The sequence below is a fragment of the Lissotriton vulgaris genome, chromosome 2_1, assembly GCF_964263255.1.
Source record: "Lissotriton vulgaris chromosome 2_1, aLisVul1.2, whole genome shotgun sequence".
Lineage (NCBI taxonomy): Eukaryota > Metazoa > Chordata > Amphibia > Caudata > Salamandridae > Lissotriton > Lissotriton vulgaris.
In genome coordinates, this window is record NC_141687.1 from 323,467,251 (window position 1) to 323,489,029 (window position 21,779).

The window sequence follows — 21,779 nt, forward strand, 5'->3', positions numbered from 1 at the left end:
AGACTACATATCCCAGAATCCCGAGGAGCATGTGATACACTGAAATATCCACGCCCCCACTAAACATGGCGCACTGATGGCAAGCCACTGCAAGCGATGACTGCAGATTAACCAGAGGTTACCGGGTAGGTTCACATCCCGTTTTTCGAACCATGAGCTTACTTGTAGCAATATCGACAAGCAGTATGTAATCAAACGCTTGTCATTTCCTTAGAAACGGACCACGTTTACAAACACTCAGCGGACCCCCGCCACAAGCCGGGAGAATCAACGCCATTGAAGCGGAATGCGTAAAGAAAGACTAAGCGGACACCGCTCTAAGCCGGGACAATTTACGCTACTAAGTCAGAAGCACAGGTACCTTTTTAGATTTATGGGCCACATGAATAGACGTGAACTGATATATTAAGGGACAGTTACCAACCATTCTCTCCCTGGGCAGGTATACGGCACCCACGGGGCGTCTACGAATAAAGGGTGATCACTAATACTGAATTTCAAGCAAAGAAAGGACCACAAAAATAAGGTAGGAGTGAGGAGTGGTTTGTTTGGCATTTGGCATCAGGCTCGTCATTGGAACAGACAATCGAACCCATTCCATTGGTTTCCCCCTCTCCTAGATACTACGATGGGGACCTCTGTAGATAATATTTGAACCCCATCTACCAGTGACGATTTTTGTAAGGTATGCACTCACGAGTTAATGCAGACATTAGAGCTATTTAATGAGGCTATTGAACCCAAAAAAAAGGAACTGACGTTATTCTTCCTTTTTTCATATTTTGCACAACCCCTGCAGGAAAAAGTCATAAAGCCCTGACGAGAACACGCAAAGTAAAATAGCGAGTTCGAAACGCGTCGGCCAAATGGAGACAAGTATCTGACAACAGCTAACAATGAGTTGCACCTTGTTTGACTGATATTGAGACTAAGTCCTTCAGTCTTACTAGTATCATTTCGAACATTCACCGTTGTCTCCATCTGATTTCTTCTTTATTTGAATGTTAATATACTTCTTTCTAAAGAAAGATAGTGCAAACAATGAATATTTATGTGGATGCACAAACATTTGTGCAAATTTATACATGAAATGTTCAGATTGATGTTTTGTTGTTTACATGCAATTTCTTTTGTATATGTTTTTTGAATAAGTGTATGTTAAATGTATATGGTATGTCTTTTTCGTACAAATGAATTTCTAAATCTAAAAAATAAAAAGTAAAAGGGTATAAAATAAATAATACCAGACAAATTCTGAAATAGTCTCCATTTGTCACTCCAAAGAAGGAGATTACTTTCTGTATGGCCAGCACCTGTTTTTCCAAAAGCATTGTAAATGCGGCACATCATGGGTGGCACAAGGATAAACTTGCGTGCCGTATCTTTCTTGGCGCATCTCTGCCAATTTTCAGAGATGTGTCAGGCAACATAAATCTGCCCCTCTATGTTTTGAGGTGATTACCTTACCCAGCCTTCAGGGGAAATTTCAGGCAATCAAGCGTATTGAAATTTACTGTGGGAAAAAATGCCCAGTAAATACCAATGCATGCAGAATTCAGTGCGGTAGGGGCCGAATTCTGCAGGTCATGCCCCCTCTTTCTCTGGATATGAGGTATTTACCGCACCCCGTCAGTATCTCACCCAGATAGTTGTTATTTGTCAAGCACAGTAAATACCCCATCAACATGTGTCTTGCTCGTAGACGGGGCCATAGAGTTCTTCCATTAGTATGGTTGTTGTGCCACATATCTACAACCTAAACGCTGCTCAGTGCTGATCAAATGCTAGCACGCGATTCAGTCAGGCTTCACTTGACTTCCGATGGAAATTGAAGGACTAGATAATATGTTTACTGGAACCCCCACATTCCTATAAAGTTTCCTAAGTGTAGCTATCAAAGCCCTTCTCCATTTTTGTTTTCATAAATACACCATTTGTTTTATGAACTCTTTTTCATAATCCCCTAGAAGCCTAGATCTATCAGTCATGGTTTCTTCCTGGACTGCTCTTAGGATTGTTGCTAATGTGCAAGGGGTGATCTATAATCATGTGAAAATCTACTTCAGTGCTAAAATACAGTCATGAGGTAACTGTCTGCTTCGTTAACATTTCTTTGGTAGCAATGAAAAGGGCCTTTGGACCTCATTAGGTCTCGGCCTGCGTAGGATGCGCTTGCGCAGTCTCGCCGGCAAGATCTTATGTTTTTCAGAGTCGGGGTTGAACCCGCACCTCTTCTCCATTGGCCGGCCTCCTAAATGCTGGCCAGCCATTGGAGAAGACAGGCGTATTTCCATTTAAGCCCTGTCTTTTAGGGATTCGGGGGTGTGTTTTTTAGGTTCTTTCTCTCCTCTTCCCATTGGCTGGAATTTTACATTCCAGCCAATGGGAAGAGGAGAGAAAGAAAAACATGCCCCCGAATCTGAAAATAACAGGGCGTTTCTCTGAGGCATTTCTGCTTCACCTCGGACTAACATGGTGGTGTGGAGCGCTCCTCTCTTGCGTCTCTCCGGCTTAAGAAAGCAATAGTTTAAAACATTTACAGTAATACTTGCTTTTTGTTACTACCACCTTTGTGTGTCTCAGCTAAACTTTTTAACTGCTTTCTTCCCGTCCCCTTTACGTCACTGTAAGAGCTATGTGAGTCTTAACGCTTGACTTTCTGTGGTGAAAAAATATATTTTAATTCCCCATCCCATGTTTTGTTTGTAACTACATATTAGTTTGTAGTGTGTTGTTGTGGTGCCGGTGATCGTGGTGTGCGCATTGCTGCCTCTGTATTCTGCATTAACATGGCTGTCCCTATGATAGTATCATCGCCTTATGTTCTTGCTTACAGGAGGGGGGGTGCCAGGTTCCTTAACTGTTAACTCCCATTGTGTTAGTTATAAAAATGTACAAACGCCATGTCCTTGCGTCCCCTCGCCTGCCCTCCTTGTTCATGCGCTTTCCCAAATCTTGGGGTGTCTTGGTACCCCCTTTTGACTCAGCTGTTTCCGAAATCCCCTGCCTTCAGCTCGGCATTAACATGGCTGGCGAGCCTCATAGAGAAAGAAGAGATGCATAAGGCTGAGGAGGGAGGGGGTGCCTTCTAACGACCCTTCTCTGCGCTCCCCCCTGCTTCTCTTCTTGAAAAAAATGCTGCAGCCCCCACAGCCATCGCTTTTCCTACCTTGTATTTTCCCTTTGGTGGGCTTTTTTGCCTTCTTCGCTTGAATAGTCACTTTTTCGGGAGCTCTGTTGTGCCTGTCTCTGCCGATTGACGGACTGTATAATGGCTGCGCTGTAGAGTCTTTGTTAAATAGTGCAGCGCCAGTGGCAGGGGAGGGAGGACGTTGTAAACTGCTTTCTGTTCTAAAACGGCGAATAATTTTTTAATGAATATATATGGGGACTGTTAGGAAATAGCTTTCTGCTTTGAATGCTGATAATCTGGTGTGTTTTGGTGGTTCCGTCACCTTTCAGTGCTCTGTCAACCACCGACAAGGGTGTGTGCGTGGCTTTGTTAGTGCAGCCACGTTCCTGACAGAGAAGCCATTTTAGTGAATGGAGAGCTATGGCAAAGAAACAGCTAGTCCCCCCCCACACATGTGTTTTGATGGGTGAACCGGAGCATGCTCTTCAACACAAAATACCAATTTTCAAGACGTATGTTGAACATTAAGAATGGAACAGACAAATCTCCACACGAAGATATAGTCATTTGATTCTTATAGTGCCAAATATTGTCTTATGAATATAGTGGGCGCTGTATGCAATGTTTATGTTATCACTGATATTTTCCAGGGATGGTGAGTTAGGTTTCTAAATGTTACTCTTTATGCCTCATGTTGCTGTTAGTAGATCCAGTGTGTGCGATTTTTTTGTGGGAAAGTGTCAGTTGTTTTTTTTGTTGTTTTTGGAGAGAATTTGTTGCGTGTAGGGTGCACGGTGTGTGTGTGTGGCTGTGTGTGTGTGTGCCTCTGTGTGTGTGTGTGGGGGGGGCTCTGTGTGTGTGTGTTGGGCTCTCTGTGTGTGTGTGTGGGGCTCTGTGTGTGTGGGGCTCTGTGTCTGCTAATACTCTCTACTACTCTCTAATGCTCACCTATTGCCATTGTAAATGACAATACCATTTATTTATGTTTAAAAAAAAATGCCATTTGCAATGCCAATAGCTCTAACTTTAACAAAGACAAGACCATTGCATTGCAAATGCTTGTTTATGCATTGGCCGCCAGCCTCTTGGCCTTGCCTTCCACTTCCCAGCCAGAGGACTACCCACCAGGATTAGAAACCCTCTCCTGCTTGGCCAGGATATTTATGCCCTCAGTGCATCGGCTGGAGGAGAGGCTGCCTGCACTAAAATCAAGGCAGAATGCCACGTGGGCACCATCTTTTTTTTGCCTACTCACTATACTAGTTTTGCTTAACACAAAAAAGCTCCCAAAGAGGGAGTGAGCTTATGGAAAATAAAAAATCCCTGCCCTGCTGGTCGGGGAGCTTTTTATCTGCGTGTTAGGGCCATTGTAGTTTCCCCTGCCTAGATTCTTGCATCGCACAGCAGAAAATGAATGAGGGCCTCATGCCCTAAATAGCTCTACTGAATGTTACACAGTGGATAGATTCCAGGCTATGTGCTTTAATGGAATACAATCCTGGGCACTCTGAAAGTATTCACCCACTGATGTATGTAGGAAAAAAGGATATAATTCTAATTAAATTCATAGACACTCTATACAACTGTAGTGCAGCCCTGCACATTGATTGAAGTCAAGGTCTTCTCTGACTGAGATGAGTAAAGGACAGTGCCCTGAGTGAAAAAATGCACATAATTAATCTTACATTTTATTTATCATTTTATTTATTGAGTTATTCATTGATCAAGCACAAACAGTCGCCCAAAGGCTTCATATCACTAGAATATTCATCTAAAGGGAAAGATAAAAGAGAGCCAAAGGCAAAACATGTGTACTATTTTCTAGATAAACATTGTAACTGAAGAAGAAGTGAATTGTTCCATGTGAATTTCTACCTCCCTACAGATTTATGTTTTCAATCTGTTGTAAATAAACCAATAAGAAAACACATACATCTTCAGAACTTACCTCTGGCAGCACTGGTCTACACATCTGAAAGACTGTAGAGTTAATGTTTCTTTCATAGTTTGGAGCCAAGCACTGCTCCAATCACTTGCAAGAGTGGGCCTTTGCTGTAGTGTCTCTCACTTTGCACTAATTTGATCCAACATCATGGTAGGTATTTCCAATATAAGCTTGAAAGGGAACACAACAACTGAACCTTGCTTGGCTCCCCCTGCAGAACCTGCGAAATATGTCCCAGGTTACTCTAAAGTCACAGGACCGATGCAGGTGCACCAGTAATGCTAGATGATCTTCATTGGTAGGAAACCAAAAATCATTTTTGGGATATCCGAATGGGAGGAGCTTGTTGGACATTGTGTCTCGGTTCATTCACATAGATCACATACTTGCATTAGATTATCCTTGCAAAAGACAGGTGGAGCTTTATGTCATTTACTGTTCATTATTTTTTGTTTTATATTGCAAGTTAATGTTGTTGTTTCACTATCCAACATTAAAGGTATATGTGCAAAAAGTGAAAGGGGTAGGACTGAGGGCACTGCTGTCTAAGGTTTCTCCTGACAATCCAAAGTCAGCAGTCTGTTCATCTTTGCTACAGTGGCATAAGAGAAGGTCCTGGCGGCTTCGGGTGGGGGAGGGGTTTGGGGGGGGGTTTAGCGCCAAACTTGTGGCAGCGTGGCGGATCCAGCCACAACCACACCAGGGGTCTGACCACCCGATTATGACTCGGGCAGTCAGACTGCACTAGGACCGCCGGCTCAGCCAGGGAAATGCCGTTCCCTGCTGTAGGAGCGGCGGTCAGAGGCCACAATATGCTCTGCCAAGCTATGGTTCCACCAAACATTTTACGAGTTTCCTCTCAGCCAGGCTTTTGCCATGAAAATCCTGTCCGAGACGAAACAAAAGGGGCTCCGTGTGCCTCAGACATACGTGGATGCACACAGGGTGGCATAACATGTGCCCCCCTGTGTGCATGCACATAGGTTCCTTCATTGCATGCACCTATTAGTCCATGCCGTGCAGGAACCTTGTGAGGCATTCCCCTTGCAGTGCCTTTTTAAAGGGCACTGCCACCTTTTAAAGGGCACCGTAGGGCGAACCGCCACTCAGCCCGCCAGCCAGACTACGAATAAGTCGTAATCTGGTGGGCAGGCAGCAGGAGCTTTGGCAGAGCGGTTGCGCAGCGGTTTGTACCACCACGCCACCGTTCTGCCAAAATCTCGCAATTTGGCCCTTTCTGCCCATATACCCAACTCTCCTTGATTTGTCCACCTGCACCAAATCCATGACACTGTCCCAATTTATGTGCCTCCTAGGCCCCAAAATACTTGTCCATTTGCACTAGGTCTTCACACTAGCTGATGGATGTTGGCTCAAAACATGGAGTTCAACATAATGAGTTTGCAAAGAAAATGACTTGTTTAAATAAATAGGGGCTAGATGTAGGTAAATCAGATTTACCGATTCATAAATACCGAATTTTACCGATTCGGTATTCATGAATCGGTAAATCTGATGTAGGTAATTATTCGGTAACAAATACCGATTCGGTAGGATTCGGTATTTACCAAATCCGTAATTACCGAATCGGTATTTGCCGTTGATTCCTATGGGCCTTGAAGCCCATAGGAATCAATGGCAAATACCGATTTGGTAATTACTGATTCGGTAAAAATACCGAATTGCCAAGGGGGACAGGGTGTCACTTTGACACCCTGTTGCACCCCTGTTTCTGGCTTGTGTGCCATGTGACACATATACATGCCCTTAGGGCAGGTATGTGTGCCACATGGCACAGGTGTTAATGCACAGATGTGCATGTACACAGGAATTCGTTATGTACCACCCAATAGTATTGGGTGGTAAATAACGAATTCTTAAGGGCCAGTGGCACTGTTTACTGTGCCATCTACATATTGATTTACAGAATCGGTAAATTTACTGATTCTGTAAATCAAAGGCCCCCTACATTACAAAACCCAAATAACGTTAGGTAACGGCCGAAATCGGCCGTTACCGACCGGTATTTCGTCTCCAACATCTGGCCCTAGGTTCTTTCGCTTAGCTGTTGTCACACATGAATCAAATCACATTTACAAAGCACAAAAACCCAAGGATCATGATGTTTGAAAAAAAGCAGAATCTTTAACTTTTTTGAAAAATAAATCATTTCAAGAGGGCTTCTCATATCTGGTGGCCACGTTCTGCTGGCAATCACGGGGCACGATTTGACCCCTGCCTTTTTCCTGACAAACTTGAGACATGATAATAAATATTTCTCTGCTGATCTTAAAGCTCTCCAAGGGCAGCATGGAACTGATGGAGCTTTTTCTCCTAATAATGTCAAAATGAAAGCGCTTCCAACGGAACATAAGGATTTTGTGGCTTCTAGCTGGACCTGTCCAACAATTGGATTCAATTCTCAATAAAAATTCAAAAATGTATGTAAAGCACATTAGGCTTTCCAATGACACTGACATGAAATTTAAAGGGAGCCGGTGAAGGTATTTTGAAGGCTTCAAGGGCATTACAGAAAGCACAAATAGAATGGTCAGAATCAGTCAATTAGTCATTTAAATAAAGGAGTAGTAGGACATTCAAAGTAAATGCAGGAAAAGAACAAGCAGAACAAAATAAAGTTCAGCTCTAAGAAACAAATCAAAGTTACAAATCAGAAGTCAGACAAACCCGGAGTAGCTCCCTAAAACACAAGGGAGGGTGAGCCCAACACCCTCAAGAATGGGCTTCCTTTATAATTCAAAATACAATAAACATCATACATGATTATATTATTGTATAGGGGTCCAAAGATTTAGAAAGAACTATACGGTTTCTGAAATCACATCATTCAGCACTATCCCACAGATTCACATAATGCAGTTCTCATTTCTGCTGCTCTTCTGGCACCAAAATTGTTAGTACAGATATTGCTACATAATATACAAGGACAAGTTCTCATGAGATGTTATTATGGTCCCAATAGGTGAGGCCTTGAAACAATTCACTCCCAATGGAACATTCTACTTCCGAGCTCTAAGAAATACCCAACATTCTGTTCCTGGGAAAGAGACGTTACATCTCAAGGCAGTATTAACAAAGTTTCTTGTATATGAAGAAACAGAAATGAAAAAATGACTATGTAGAGGATGTAGCCAGAGGAGCAAGATTGCGGATGCATCTCGCCTCAAGACCCTCACAGGTTATTTGCTGCACTTTATAAATGTTTGATTGACTGATTGAATGATCTTACTAATGCTCCTGGATGATGCCTGAATTCCCGTGGCATGCTGTTCCTCCTGTGAGGCGTGGCCCGGCGGACATGTTGTCCCTGCTTGACCTTGCTGCTGGTGGCTCTTGTGGACCCTGGGATTAGTGGTGCTGCACAATGTTGCCTCAGAGCCCACCAAGTGGAGATGGAGCCACAGCATCGCGGAGGAAGCCAGGTGAGTCACTGCTCCTTTGGACCGCGGCCATGGAGGGCCCTTCTTAAGTGTGCCCCAACCATCTGGGCCCCATGAGGCGGCGAGAGGGGAGAGAGGAGACTGGACCCTACCCCCATGCCTAAAGGACCATCACCACCAACAATGCCCTCAAGGGTGTGGACACCGGACTCCTGTGTCACCATCTGGGACTCTGGTTGGCCTCCAATCTTTGGCCCCAGCCGCAGACATCCCCACTGAGAAAGGTCAGTAGAGAAGGGAAGCAAGGGCCCCCCACCTGCATTTGCATGAGGGACCGCAATGGCAACTAGGCAGGTGCAATGCCTGACAGAGGACTGACCGAGCTGTGGACCAACAGGGGCCCTTCTTGCCTCCCGCATCTTTCAGACGCTTTGGTGTGAGGTAGGGGCCCTACCCTCCCCCTTACTTGTATACATTCTCTGGTCCCTATAGTGAGAAGGCGTCTGGAGGGGCTCAGTATTGTGGAGGTTCTCCTGTAGCACTGGGGGACAATTCCCCCGTTGATTGAGTATGCACCATCCACCTGCCTGCCCCATTAATGTCATCCTGCCTCTGGTCCTGCTTCTGAACGATGAACAACTTTGTGGCTCTTGCTGTCTACGTGGGGGCCCACCTGTGGACCTTGACCTGTGTGAAGAGGTGCCTTAGTGGACATGAGATGTTTTCACCACCCCTGGGAGGTCTTGCTAACCCATCTCGCCACATGTCAATGCTCCCTACATCAATGGATGATGGCAAAACATAAACCCCCCAACGGAAAAGCAAACTGGACAGATACACAAAGCCACTTCTGCAAGAGGAAGATCTCGCTGCAACCCCACTGACATCCTTGGTGACACCAGAGACGCCTGGCGTGGCACCCACCATCATCAGCTACGTGCAATCCAAGACTCTAGATGTGCTCTTGAGACCAAGAGAGAGGAAGTTGGTTAAGATGTGGTGCTTCTATGACAGGATATCCATAGCATCATGCCACGGGCCAAGTGACAGAGGCTGAGGGCCATATCTCTTCTCTCTAGGACACAGTCACCCAACTAGAGCAAACAGTGAAATGCCTGCAGGGGGCAGGCAGCGAAATGGCAACATGAATTTAGGATGCACAGGGTAGCTCCCACCATAACATCCTCTGACTGGTGGTATTCCTGGATGGAGTGAAGGAGATGCACCTGGAACGATTTTTGGAAACATAGCTGCGAGTGTTTCTTGCTGGTAACCAGCTGTCTAACTGCTTCCTAACTGAACACACCCATCGAGCCCTTGTGGCATGCTCACAACCTGGAGCTCCCTAACACGCTATCTTCACCAGTATCCTCTGTTATTGAGATAGAGATTTGATTCTACGAATGGCGTAGGCTGTGGGCGAGACACGTTATGAGTCAACCAAAATCCTCATATTCCTGGACTATTCTAAACTGGTTCAGACCCAAAGGATGTTGTTTGAGCCTGTCAAGCAGAAGCTAAATACCATCGACATTAAATATATGCCCCTCTTCACGGCGAAGATGAAAATCATCTTTTAGGGGAAAATATTGTTCTTTGACCGCGCCTAGGAGTATATGAATGACTAAAAGAGCACCATCCCGTCCGCCGGATGCAGCAGTCGCAAATATCTGTGGGAGAGCAGAAAGACCCGAGACCCTGGTACTCCGGTGGAACGTGCCATGAGGGAGGCAGGCACTCCCAAGAAGAGCCGAACAAGGGAGATCAAGCCTCATTGAGGGACCCTCCGGGGTTGATAGGCGCCGAGGCCCATTAGGGGGGAGCCTGATCACCTGCGGCGCTGCCACAGTGAATCATCGACATCAGAACTCCCTAGTGACCTGGCCAACGAACAACCACAGACATCATAGGTGCTTAAACCCCTAATCAGTATTTTTCTTTTTGCTGAGATTCGTAGTTTGGATCATAAATGCTTCTGGGTGGTGCTGTAGGGAAGGCGGAGTAGGAATACAGTTGATATTTTGTTATTTGTTGCACTTTTAATATCCACACAGGTCACATATCATATTGTGCTACTAGACAGCTCGAGCCCGCATCTGCAGCCTATTTCAGACAATTTAAATGGCTCCACACCTTAAGTCCATAACCTGGAATGTTAATGAACTGTTAGAATAGATTAAGACGGGTGCTGTCCTACGAATGTTAAAAGGAAGGCCCCCGCAGTTCTCCTCTTCAAGGAGACCCACGGGCTGAGTACCAACTGGTCTTTCTCGGATGATACAATTACGCCGGGGTGTTTAATGCTGGATTTGCCCAGAGGGACAGTGGGGCGGCAGTCCTACCTCTTCATACTTTACTGCTAGCTATTATCAAGTCCTACCTAAATCCACAAGGTAGATATGTGCTCTTTGAATGTACTTTAAAGGGGCTGTAGGTAGCGTCTACATTCCTCTGGATTGTATCACTGCCATACTTAACTTGTTAACACTATTGCCCCACACTCAGACAAGCACACTACTTCTTGAAGGGGACTTCAACACCATCATGAGCAGTTCCATGTACACCATATCTATGGCCCCCTCCACCCAGAGGATCCTGGCTCTCAGTATGTGGACAGCCTACTTGGGATTCACAAACGTTTGGTGTAATTGGCACCCCCATAAAGCCCTATTTACACACTGCTCAGGATCACACAAAACCCATTCTTGGGTTGACTACTTCTTTATGCCGACTGATCCCCTGCCCCTGGTCGAAACCATTTATATCCTCCTCAAGGCCTTTGAAACCACACACTGGTCGAAATTCAGCTGGTGGTGGCCATACCCAGGATAGTAGATGTTTGGAGACTTAACGCATGGTGGCTCAGAGAAGAGTCTCTGGTCGATCTCCTTTGAGAGGTCATTGCTGACTACTTCGACCATAATCAAATCTCAGCACCCTACCCAACGTGTGTGTGGGAAGTCTTCAATACTGTGGTTCTAGATAGAGCTCTTGCCAATGTAGGCAGATGTGAGTAGGAAGACAAGAAAGAGGTTGCTCTCCTTGAGAAGCTCCTCAAACTCTGGAGTTTGGGGATATATATTGTAACTTAGAAGTAGGGATCAGGTTGTCTCAAACTCGAGAGTTTGAGGAGATAACTTGGAGCCTACCTGTTGGATACACTTTCTTCCTAGTGAAATGCCCTCAGGCCTGCAATGCATTGAGGATCATGGGAGCACGAGATTGTAAATCCATCTATCAATGATGGAATCTAAGAAATGAAGCGGTTACAAATGAAGTGATTACACACCTGGGAGATTGTCATTCTGTGGAAATTAAATACTAATAAATATTGTTTATGGAGGAAATGAAACGACGATAATATTGATTAAGAAATGGGGACTGCTTGCAATACCTGAAGTAGCGCTTAAGTGGGGGTGGAGGATACCACATTTTTGGTGCACAAAAAGAAACTTTGAGACCTACTCCTACAGACTCTCGGAACTTTAAGAAGGTTACTAAAAGAAGAGCGAAGTACTCTATTAGGACAGTGACTCAGAACACCTCTCTGAAAGAGCAGTTTATGATATATCCTACAAAATTAACCAACATCTCATGATGCACTTCGATTGATATGGATCTTCCATACAGGAAGTAGGTTTGAGAGCTATCATTATTGAGACAGTATCCTGTAAGGACATTTCTTGAAAAGAGAATACGGAAGGCTGTATCCATATCTTAGTCACACACCTCCTCCTGTACAGCTACAGAAACTGGGATTGATCCCCTAATTATTGTAATTTTACCATAAAATATCCTTGTAGTACATCATACCAATTAGACAGCAGTTCCTGAGCCATTGTCAATGTTTAAGGAAACACCATATAATTCAGTAGCTGAAAGACGGCTTTCGATGACTCTGAGGTTTCATGATTTAGCTTGCAAAACATTTCTTAGCCATCTGAATTGCTGTTTTGTACATATTACTATTATTCTTCAGCTGGGTCGTTATACCATTCATTACAAAAACTTTGCTTGACATGAGCAATGTCTTGCAGTAGGGTGTTCTCTGCCCCTTCTGTCTCTAGCCTCCAAAATCGAATAGAAATTACAATCACGGTAATGGGGGGGCAACAACTGTCCTAAAGCAGACTAGCGTTTAACGATGTGCGTACAGAAAGTATCAACAGGTTTCCTGAGACAGCACTAGTTTGAAATGGATGGATGGGTAAGAAAACTGACCACTTGGTCTATTTTTCCACCTGCTACAGTTGTAATAGATGTCTTTTTGTAACTCCTTTGCAGTCAGGATATCTAAATAAAAGCAAGTACATCTGGATTAAAAAAAACACTACACATCTTACTATCTCTGATTATCGTCCTATGCGTATCCATATCCTTTAGAACAAGGCTCACTTCTTGTTGTCCTTTTCTTACATCGTCTTCCTGATAAGGAGCATATTTCTTCTGACTTTGCTAATCTCCTGTACGTGGGGATTCCTGCTTATCAGCTCCACAAACTTCAGTTAATCCAGAATCAGGCGGCCCGCTTGGTGTTTCACCAACCTAAACACCAGCATGTTTCTCCCCTTCTGAGGAGCCTTCATTGGCTCCCAGTGGCCCAACGGTGCTCCTTCAAACTCGGATGCACCGTCTTCAAATCTCTTCACGATCGCGCCCCTGAATTTGTGTCTTCTAAACTGAAGCGATATCTTCCCACCCGTAATCTAAGATCATCTGCTGATAATCTTCTCTGCATTCCATCTTTCCGTCGGAAGAAGCATGGCGGCTTGCGCTTTTCTTCTCTCGGCCCCATCTTTTGGAATTCCCTTCCCTCTTCTTTTCGTCACTGCCCTACCTATGAGTCATTTAGGAGAACCTTAAAAACTTTTCTTTTCAAAGCTGGAACAGTATGATCCCCTGGCCCTGGTTTGTTATGTCTGTTATGAGCGCCAAGAAACCGTCCCGGTGTACGTGCGCGGTAGAAATTATTTAACATAACATAACATAACATAACAGAGGCACTTTGCACCATTTGCTGAGCTTTATATGGGCACTCTCCATCATTCATTTGTAATTGACATTATGTGCTGTTGACCTTACTTACCTACTAGGGTATTGTGTTCTTCGTTCTTCAATCTGCTAACCGATTCCAGATTGAGATGTAATCATTTGGGAGGCATAGCATCTCTGTTTAGTCACCTGAAACACCCTGCCCTCTGGGTGGTAGATAATTCTGAGCACAACCAGGTCTTCAATCCATCAGGTTCAAAATTAACTAGACAAAGGAAAGTTCCATGTTTTGTGACAAATTGTATCGTCCCTCTCTTCCCTAAGAATTGAAATGACTACCTCTTTTTTCTTCCTTCCCAGAAGACGATTCACAATTAAAGAATTAATTTCTCCCTAATCCTGACTATTATGGAAATAAAACCAGAAGCGGATACCCAACAAATAAGTTTACGTAACCCCACATAATGAGAGGATTTTTAGGTCTCACTGATCCAGCGCGCATGCACTGTCAGCGAGACATTTAGTAACTGGCTTTTTGAAAGGCATTCTCCAGCCACCACCGAGTGGTTACGCGCGCGGGTGCGCACTTAAGAGCACAGGCGCCATCTTGCAGGCACCCTTACAGCTGCAATTGCTTTCACTTTAGCCACGCCGATGGCCGCGCGGCCAATGCTTGTTTCCATTTTACCCCAAATGTCCTTTATTTTGTTCTGCATGAACACCCGCTAAGGCTTCCTATAATCTCCACTTATGCCTTCCTTATAATTTCCTGTCTTTGTTCTCTTTGGACAGACATTACATTTAGATCGGACTTGAAATTTAGAAGGCTGAGCAGTTACATTTTGTCAAACGCCTTTTCCGAGCTCTGTGCGTTTGACACAACTTCACGGAATACAATTTGGCATTCACGGTTTGAAAGCAGATTTCTTTTACAGCCTTTACCTCTTTTAAGGTTTCCTCTGTTTGCTTTTTAAAAATGTTAGTCTATTGTGGACATCCATTTACTCTGTCCTTTCTGTTATATATTGTGTTTCCGGTTAAGGATAATAAGCATCTCTTTGAGGGTGGTAAATGCGGTTGTGTTTCAAATCGAATTCAATACTATGCAAAATATATTTTTTTCAAAATATGTTTTGTTTTTGTCAAGATTTTTTTAAACTTGGGCTTTTGATGTTGTGTGGACATTAGCATTGTCCACGCATTAGCAAGGCAGTGACGATAGATGGTTTCTTATAAGCCACCAAAAAATCATTTTGATTAGAAAAATATAATTAGAGATTGATTCCAGAGCAGATAACATAAAGAAATAGGTACATTGTTTCTTGGATACTAAAGTATGAATTGTGTTGACATAGCTAGCTTGCTTGTATTCGAGTTGCAGAAGTCTGTTATAATATTGAGACCAGGGTTCAGATCCCACTTCGTGCTGATCCTGATGTGCTGGTTACTGCTTTTAAGTCAAATCAAAGTAAACCTTTTAGTGCAAGGCTCATTCATGTTTATCAGTTAATTCATGTTATCAATGCATCTAATTTAAATCTAGCAGAATAAAAATAAATCTGGAAGTTTTCAATCTAAACCACGTGACGCCTGTGCATGATTAATTACGACTCCTGCTGATTTGGGTTGGACTGGTTATAGATATTGTGGATACTAATTTTGATGTCTTTCTTGATGATGAATATTTCACTAGCAATAGATTTGATTATGATAATCCAATACTTTCTCTTAAGAATATTATGCTCAGTTAACAGACAGTCCCGCTCTATCTTTGTTAATAGGCTTTACCATGTGGTGATTCTTTAGCAGTAAGTTCACAATCAGTTGAGCGTCTATTTTCGCATTACTAAAAATATGGATAAGCACTAGTACGACGGTCTTGTAGCCTTATTGCCTGTTTTCTCTTTTGTAAAAATGCATCTAGCAAAAGCTTCTAACACATTTTCTGCCTGAGTACTTCTCTTAACAGCAGCAGAATGATTTTAAGCACCTTAACATTTCAAATTCTTTTAACATGTTTTTGTTGTACAGAACCCATGTACCCCTCCTATTTCTGGTTAACTTACTTTAGCATTCACACTGTATAGTGGTCCTCTACATTTCAGCTCCTGTACGAATACAACACAAATGTTTACTTACTCACTACAGGGTTTTGTGAAATGCGTACTGAGATTGGGTAAAATGTGTTGTTTTTCATTTCCAACATTTTTTTGCGATACCTTCGGTTGTGGATGTAGTGGTGCTACTGTTAGGTGATATGGGTTCTTTTGTGTATGGCCAATGTTGTTGGTGCATTAGAGGTTGATAGAGAGAGGTAAAGGCAAGTGGTCAGGGTTGGACTTTTAGCAGCTTGTTTCGAGTGACAGAAGATTTGTTATGAAGGGAAAAATATGCTCCAAAACAGTGGTCCCCTGATTTGGCTAGTTTACCTTTGAAGATCGTTAGTCGCATTGAGATGATGATTCATATTTTTTTCCTATTGGGGTTATTGTGCTGTTCAAATATGTTACCTTTTGGTACATGTATTGCTTTTGGGTTGATTTTTTTATATTTTGCTTAATACATCGCCCCCCCCACCTCCAAAGTGGCTTATTGCTCTCTACTGATTAACAAATTAATCCATAAACACATGTCCAGAGTTACACAGCACAGGCTGCACCACCAAGGGTGAAAAATTAAAGACTACTACTGAATTAAGTGTGAGGCAGTGTGCTCCCATCCTCCTCCTATGCTCTTCAAGTATGCATTGCTTTCTGATTGATGTTTATGTATTTTGCCTAATACATTAGTTTTAACCTCTGCTGAGCTTCCCAAGGATTTAGCTATGTCACTAGAATTTCAGAGAAGGTGCTGAAGACTATGAAGGGATTTGTAGCAGAAAACTGTTTCCAGAACGCCTGATTATTAATGAGAGTCGAGCAGTTTACTACATGCCCAAGAGACTTATAACTGACTTCTATAGAGCATTAACAACATTTCTTTGACATTGCTTATGATTCCGATAAAACATCTTTGTGTCCGAACCGACCTCTCTTTCATATAATGCTTAACCTTTCTCAGTTCCGTAACCCTTCCTTTCACCTGTCAGCTATTCAAGACTTCAGGAACCGCCCTCGTCACTTTAACAGGTGCATGGTGTGACTCTCTAAAAATAAAACTACTGTTTGCAGGATTGGACAGTCATAGCCCTCAACTCACTTAGGCAGATTACATGACTGAATTGACTTGTCTGTTTTCTCTCTCATGTTATCACATGTTGTTCCACATCCATCCTTGACAGTTGCAGAAGCAGCTGAAGAATGTCATGAAAAATCTCAAATGAATAAATGTCAGGCTGACTGAGGAGTATGAAGAGGGGTTTTCATTCCTTTATTATCTAATGAGGATTGAGATGACCAGAAATCCTTAGAGAATCCTCAGCATCATTAAACAACAAGCATTGGCATGGCCAATAGGTCTCGCTTTTGGGACCTTCTAAGTATTTAGTTATGCAGCACAATATTCTTGGTGCAACAACAACTGTTGCATGGCTAAACACTTAAAAGGTCCCAAAGGCAAGACCTATTGGCTATGCCAGTGCTTGTTTTTATAGATATCGACTTTATCCCGCAACTTGATCCAAACCAACCAGTATCCCCCTCCCCAAACCTCCCGGAGAAACTTCCACCCTTATTCAAGTCTGCAAAGCACGTCTTAGTTCTTCAAATCAAATCAAATAATTTATTGTATATAGTTAATAAAAACCATCACAATTACATCAAAATCAATCATTTTAAAACCAGAACTATATAAAAACATTCATAGGTAAGCTAATTCAGCTTTAACCACAAAGGCAAACTTATAAAACATAGTTTTCAGAAACTACACAAGCAGGTAAAATGCCTAGGCATAACAAATGAGGGCGGATGTACCTAAATTTGTCCATATGGCGTGTACCATGTTCTTATCAAACAGTGTGCATAAATATTTCAATTGATATTATAAACCCGTCAGAGAACAGCCATAGAGCTTACCAAATTATATTGTACACATTTAGCATTAACAAAACGACCCAGCTTGATTGTTATAAATTGCAAGGAGTAACAGCGTAATTCCTTCAAGTATTTTTTTAGTTATAATGTTTTTAAAGTACTTGTGCTAAGAGTAGGAATCTGTTTTGCAGTATTTGGGGAAAAAGAGTCAACATGCAGCAATCCGTAATTGGCAAAACATATATGAGGAACAAGTAGTTTTAATGCCAAAACGGTTCAATTTGGCAGCATCATGGCAGCCACACGACAAAACGGAAACTCGTGCCTTTACTCTGAATACACGGCATTTATCACCCTTTCATTGCCGGTACTAGCACGATACAATTTTACATATATTTATATATATGGCAGAGACCACGCTTAGACAGTGAGATATGGCGATCTTACCGTCTGTTAGATGGTGGCAAAATGTCTAATCCAATTTGCCAAAATCAGTTAAAATATCAGCAATAAGAGTATCTTTCTTTGCACGTATGGATCATGAGCATGAGACAGGCGACATAACATCTACAAATGACGAGTAGCTTATTGTCATTTTGAGCGCCAGTGGTTTAGCGTTAAATCTATCATAATTATGAGATCAATGAATTGTCTTTCTGTGTCTAATCCTAAATTTAGAGCGGTGCTCCTACTAACCTGAGCTGCAGCCAGGTGGGGTGAAGTGCTATCACCACTACCAATGGGTGAGTGGCATAAAGAAACCAATACACACCATGTATTTGATTATGATACACAGTGATGTTTATGATAATACACTGTCTATATGAATGTGTGTTGAATGTGACATAATTCTGTTAATTTGTTTTTATTTTCATGTCTCTTCTGTGGCTGTCGTGTCTGCAACATGATACGGTAATAGTATGTACTTGATTATGAAACCTGAAAATTACAGGTGACTTTGTTTTTAATTTTCACTTCATAAACAGTAGTTTCCAACAGGTCCTGAAGAAAGCATTGGAACTATTCTATCTTAAATGCTGAACCATGTCGACCAACATTGCTTACAGATATTATGTCAAATCTGTATTTTCACTGTATTTTTAAATTTGGACAATTGAGAGATATCATTAAAATTATTCATCTACTCAGCTGATCCAATTTTACTCTTGCACTCACATTTATTGTTTAATCCACTTTTTGCACTGCTTATTCAGTAACAACAAATAGGTTCACACCTTCTGACATACCACCCTTCTTGATAACACATTTGTTTAAATCCTACACATAGCCTTAAAAACACCCTCAGGTGGGGCGTGGCTAGCGGCCGAACATGGCAGCAGCCTAGAGGACTAGCTCCGGTAGAGAAGCGGCTTCTCAGACTATCCGTACCACAATCCGTGGCTGAATCAGACCTCAGGCAGAGGAACCGGAGGCCCGGGGCCGGGCGGCGCTGGCGGCAAGTACCCGGGCGAAAATTTGATGCCGGGCGGCTGAGATACAGCCGAGTGTCTGCTGGACCGGAGCACAGGCCTGAATCCGGGGGACCCAGTGGCCGGTGGTACCGACCGGAAGTGCGACCAGGCCGGCGGCGGCGGACCGGAAGTAACCGGGACTGGAAGGGGGCCTCGCGAAGTGACCAGCCAGTTGCAATTATCGTCCCCGGATGCGGCGGTGAATCGATCAGGAGGCCGCAACGCTGCTGGAGGGACGGAGGAGCTACCCATTGCTGAAGCGCCGCCCGGAGCTGAATGCGGTAGGAAGGTGAGGCACCGTTACTTACAGTCGGCAGAGCGGGACAGATCTACGGGGGCTGCGGGAGGCCTGGAGAGTTCTTCCCTCCCCCCCACACATCAGGCCTGGAGGCAGCACCGCAAAACGAGCCGAGAGAGCAGGACTACGCAGCTCGAGCACTGGAGGGCTCAAACAAAGGATTTATTGACTGCTGCCATAGCCCCATAACCGTGGAACTTGGGTGCCACATTGCACCACACAGCATTGGCGCACACACAAGACCGTTACAGCGCCGAGGGACACATGGGTCCATAACTGAGGCGGGGCGCCGTCTGTGGCAATCCAGAGACACAGTACAACTCCACGCTATATCGCAGCTGTGACCCTGAGGCACGGGGAAGGTGCTGGGCGGCCAGGGAGGACAGATCGCCAGGCTGGGCAGGAGTAAAGTGGCTACAGCTCCATTGACGTCTGAGATAAATCGGGTGCAGACCCCTATTTACGTTGATCTGGCTGCCTGCCTAAGCGCTACAGGGACCGGGCCGGACCACAGGTCGGACTGTATCCGTGGCTGATCCCCCCCCCCGATCCCTCCCTCCTGCAGGCCTACGGTGTTGACAGTGGACATCATGGCGGGAAAGGGCTCCAAAGGCAGCGCGACACAAACACGTATCGAACGATACACAAGCGATAAAACTGCGTCCACTCCAGCGGAAGGACGGCACTCTTCCACGAAAACGGCAGACGGCGCGGGGACGAAAAAGGCGACCCTTGATGACGTGATGCGAGCGCTCACGCAGGTCCAGACTACGGTGGGCTCTATCTCGACCGAAATAACTCTCATCCGAGCGGATCTCCACAAAATGGCCGAAAAGGTGGGATCACTGGAACTGGTTACAAAATCACTGGTGGAGGATGTGTCAGAGCTTCAGACGGCAATGGAGAAAGTAGCGGCAGAGAATAAAATGCTAAAGGAAAAGCTGGATGACCAGGAAGGACGCTCTAGAAGGAATAATATACGAATTCTTGGAGTTCCAGAATCGGAAGGTACTAGAGCAACTGATCTCTTTGTGGAAGAACTCATCAAGTCACAACTCCAACCTAAAGGGCTATCGGCTTTCTTCTCAGTCAAAAGGGCGCACAGAGTACCAGGTGGCCAGCCAAAACCGGGGGCATCCCCTTGGCCAATCCTGGCGAGACTGTTCAATTTCCACCATAGGGATGCCATCCTGCAAGCGGCACGGGTATCCCCACCCGTGAAGATTCAGAACTCCACATTGGCCTTCTTCCCGGACTACACGGCAGAGGTAGCCAGGAAAAGAAAGACGTTTCTGGACATAAAAAAGGAACTCAGGAGGAGGGAGATCCAATACTCCATGATATTCCCGGCTAAACTACAGGTGGTGGCGGAAAACAGGACATGGTTTTTTGACAATCCAGAGACTGCCCGGGACTGGCTGGATGGCTGGCGACCGACCTCTCAGTCCCGCCACATGGGACGGACTAAAAAGGATCAGCATATGAGAGACCGTGACGACATCCGAACGGAAGAACCGGAGGAAGAAAGAAGCTCACCGGTGAGAGACAATGTTAGTGCAGATCTGGAGGTGGAAATTTAGCAACCCGGCAGGTAGGAGACTTTCTTGATAATGGGACTGCCGCCTGGGCTGCCATGGACACTGGGCTGAGGGCCTCTGCAGAGGGTAAGAGGGGTCGCTGACTCCGGAGTACTCTTCACCCCCAACGAGCAAGTAACTCCGTATTTCTACTTGGGTGGGATCAGGCACTCTGCTAAATTGGGGTGGCGGGCAGTTTTAAGTCCGTGTAGCAGGGGAGCAGGGGAGCAGGGAGGGGGGGAGTTCAGGGTATATGGGGGATAGCAAGGTTTGATTGTTTGAATTGTTTGACTCTGCAGATTACACGAAAGACCACAATAGTCACAGTACGCCGGACTCCACACACCGGGCAAGCTGGCGCTGACCCGAGGACGATAGGCCCATCACTGCATACGAATGAGTGCGTCCAAGGGGATGGGTACGCATCAGATACACTGACACCACGCCCTACGGGACTCATGTCCATATTTACAGGTACACAATGGCAAGAATGTCACAGTCAGGTAACGTAGTGGACAGTTCCGACACGGGGCCGGTGCCACCGTTGCAATTAATGTCATGGAATGTCAGGGGTCTGGGAGACAAGGTAAAGAGAGGGTTGGTTCTCCAGAGTATTAGAAGGTTGAATGTATATACAACAAGAGAGGAAGGGAATAACAGCTACTCTCCCACCCCTTATTTTAATACCTATTATCAACAAGAGAGCGCCAGTAAGACACGAGTGAAACCCTATATCACAGTGAACAAAAGGTGAAACCTACCTAAATGTGAATGGTCATTAAGTAATGTGGGAGGGAATGAAAAAATTATTTATTTTCTAAAAGAACCCTCACTCACCCTAGAGGTGACATGCTTCATCGTGGGGTTCGGTCACAGGGGGGGCCGACTATCCCCACCTGTGTGCTACCACGCCTGCAAGTGCAGCGGAGCTGGTGTGTGTGAAGGAAGTGATCAGTGCAAAGGTGTGTATGTAAAAGATCACAACTGTGC

At 44.4% G+C, this 21,779-nt stretch overlaps 1 protein-coding gene across 1 annotated transcript in view; it reads left to right on the top strand.

The window, feature by feature from the left end:
- Nucleotides 1-21,779, top strand: part of LOC147730267 (uncharacterized) — a 545,933-nt gene that overhangs the window by 230,020 nt on the left and 294,134 nt on the right. The window lies entirely within an intron of this gene.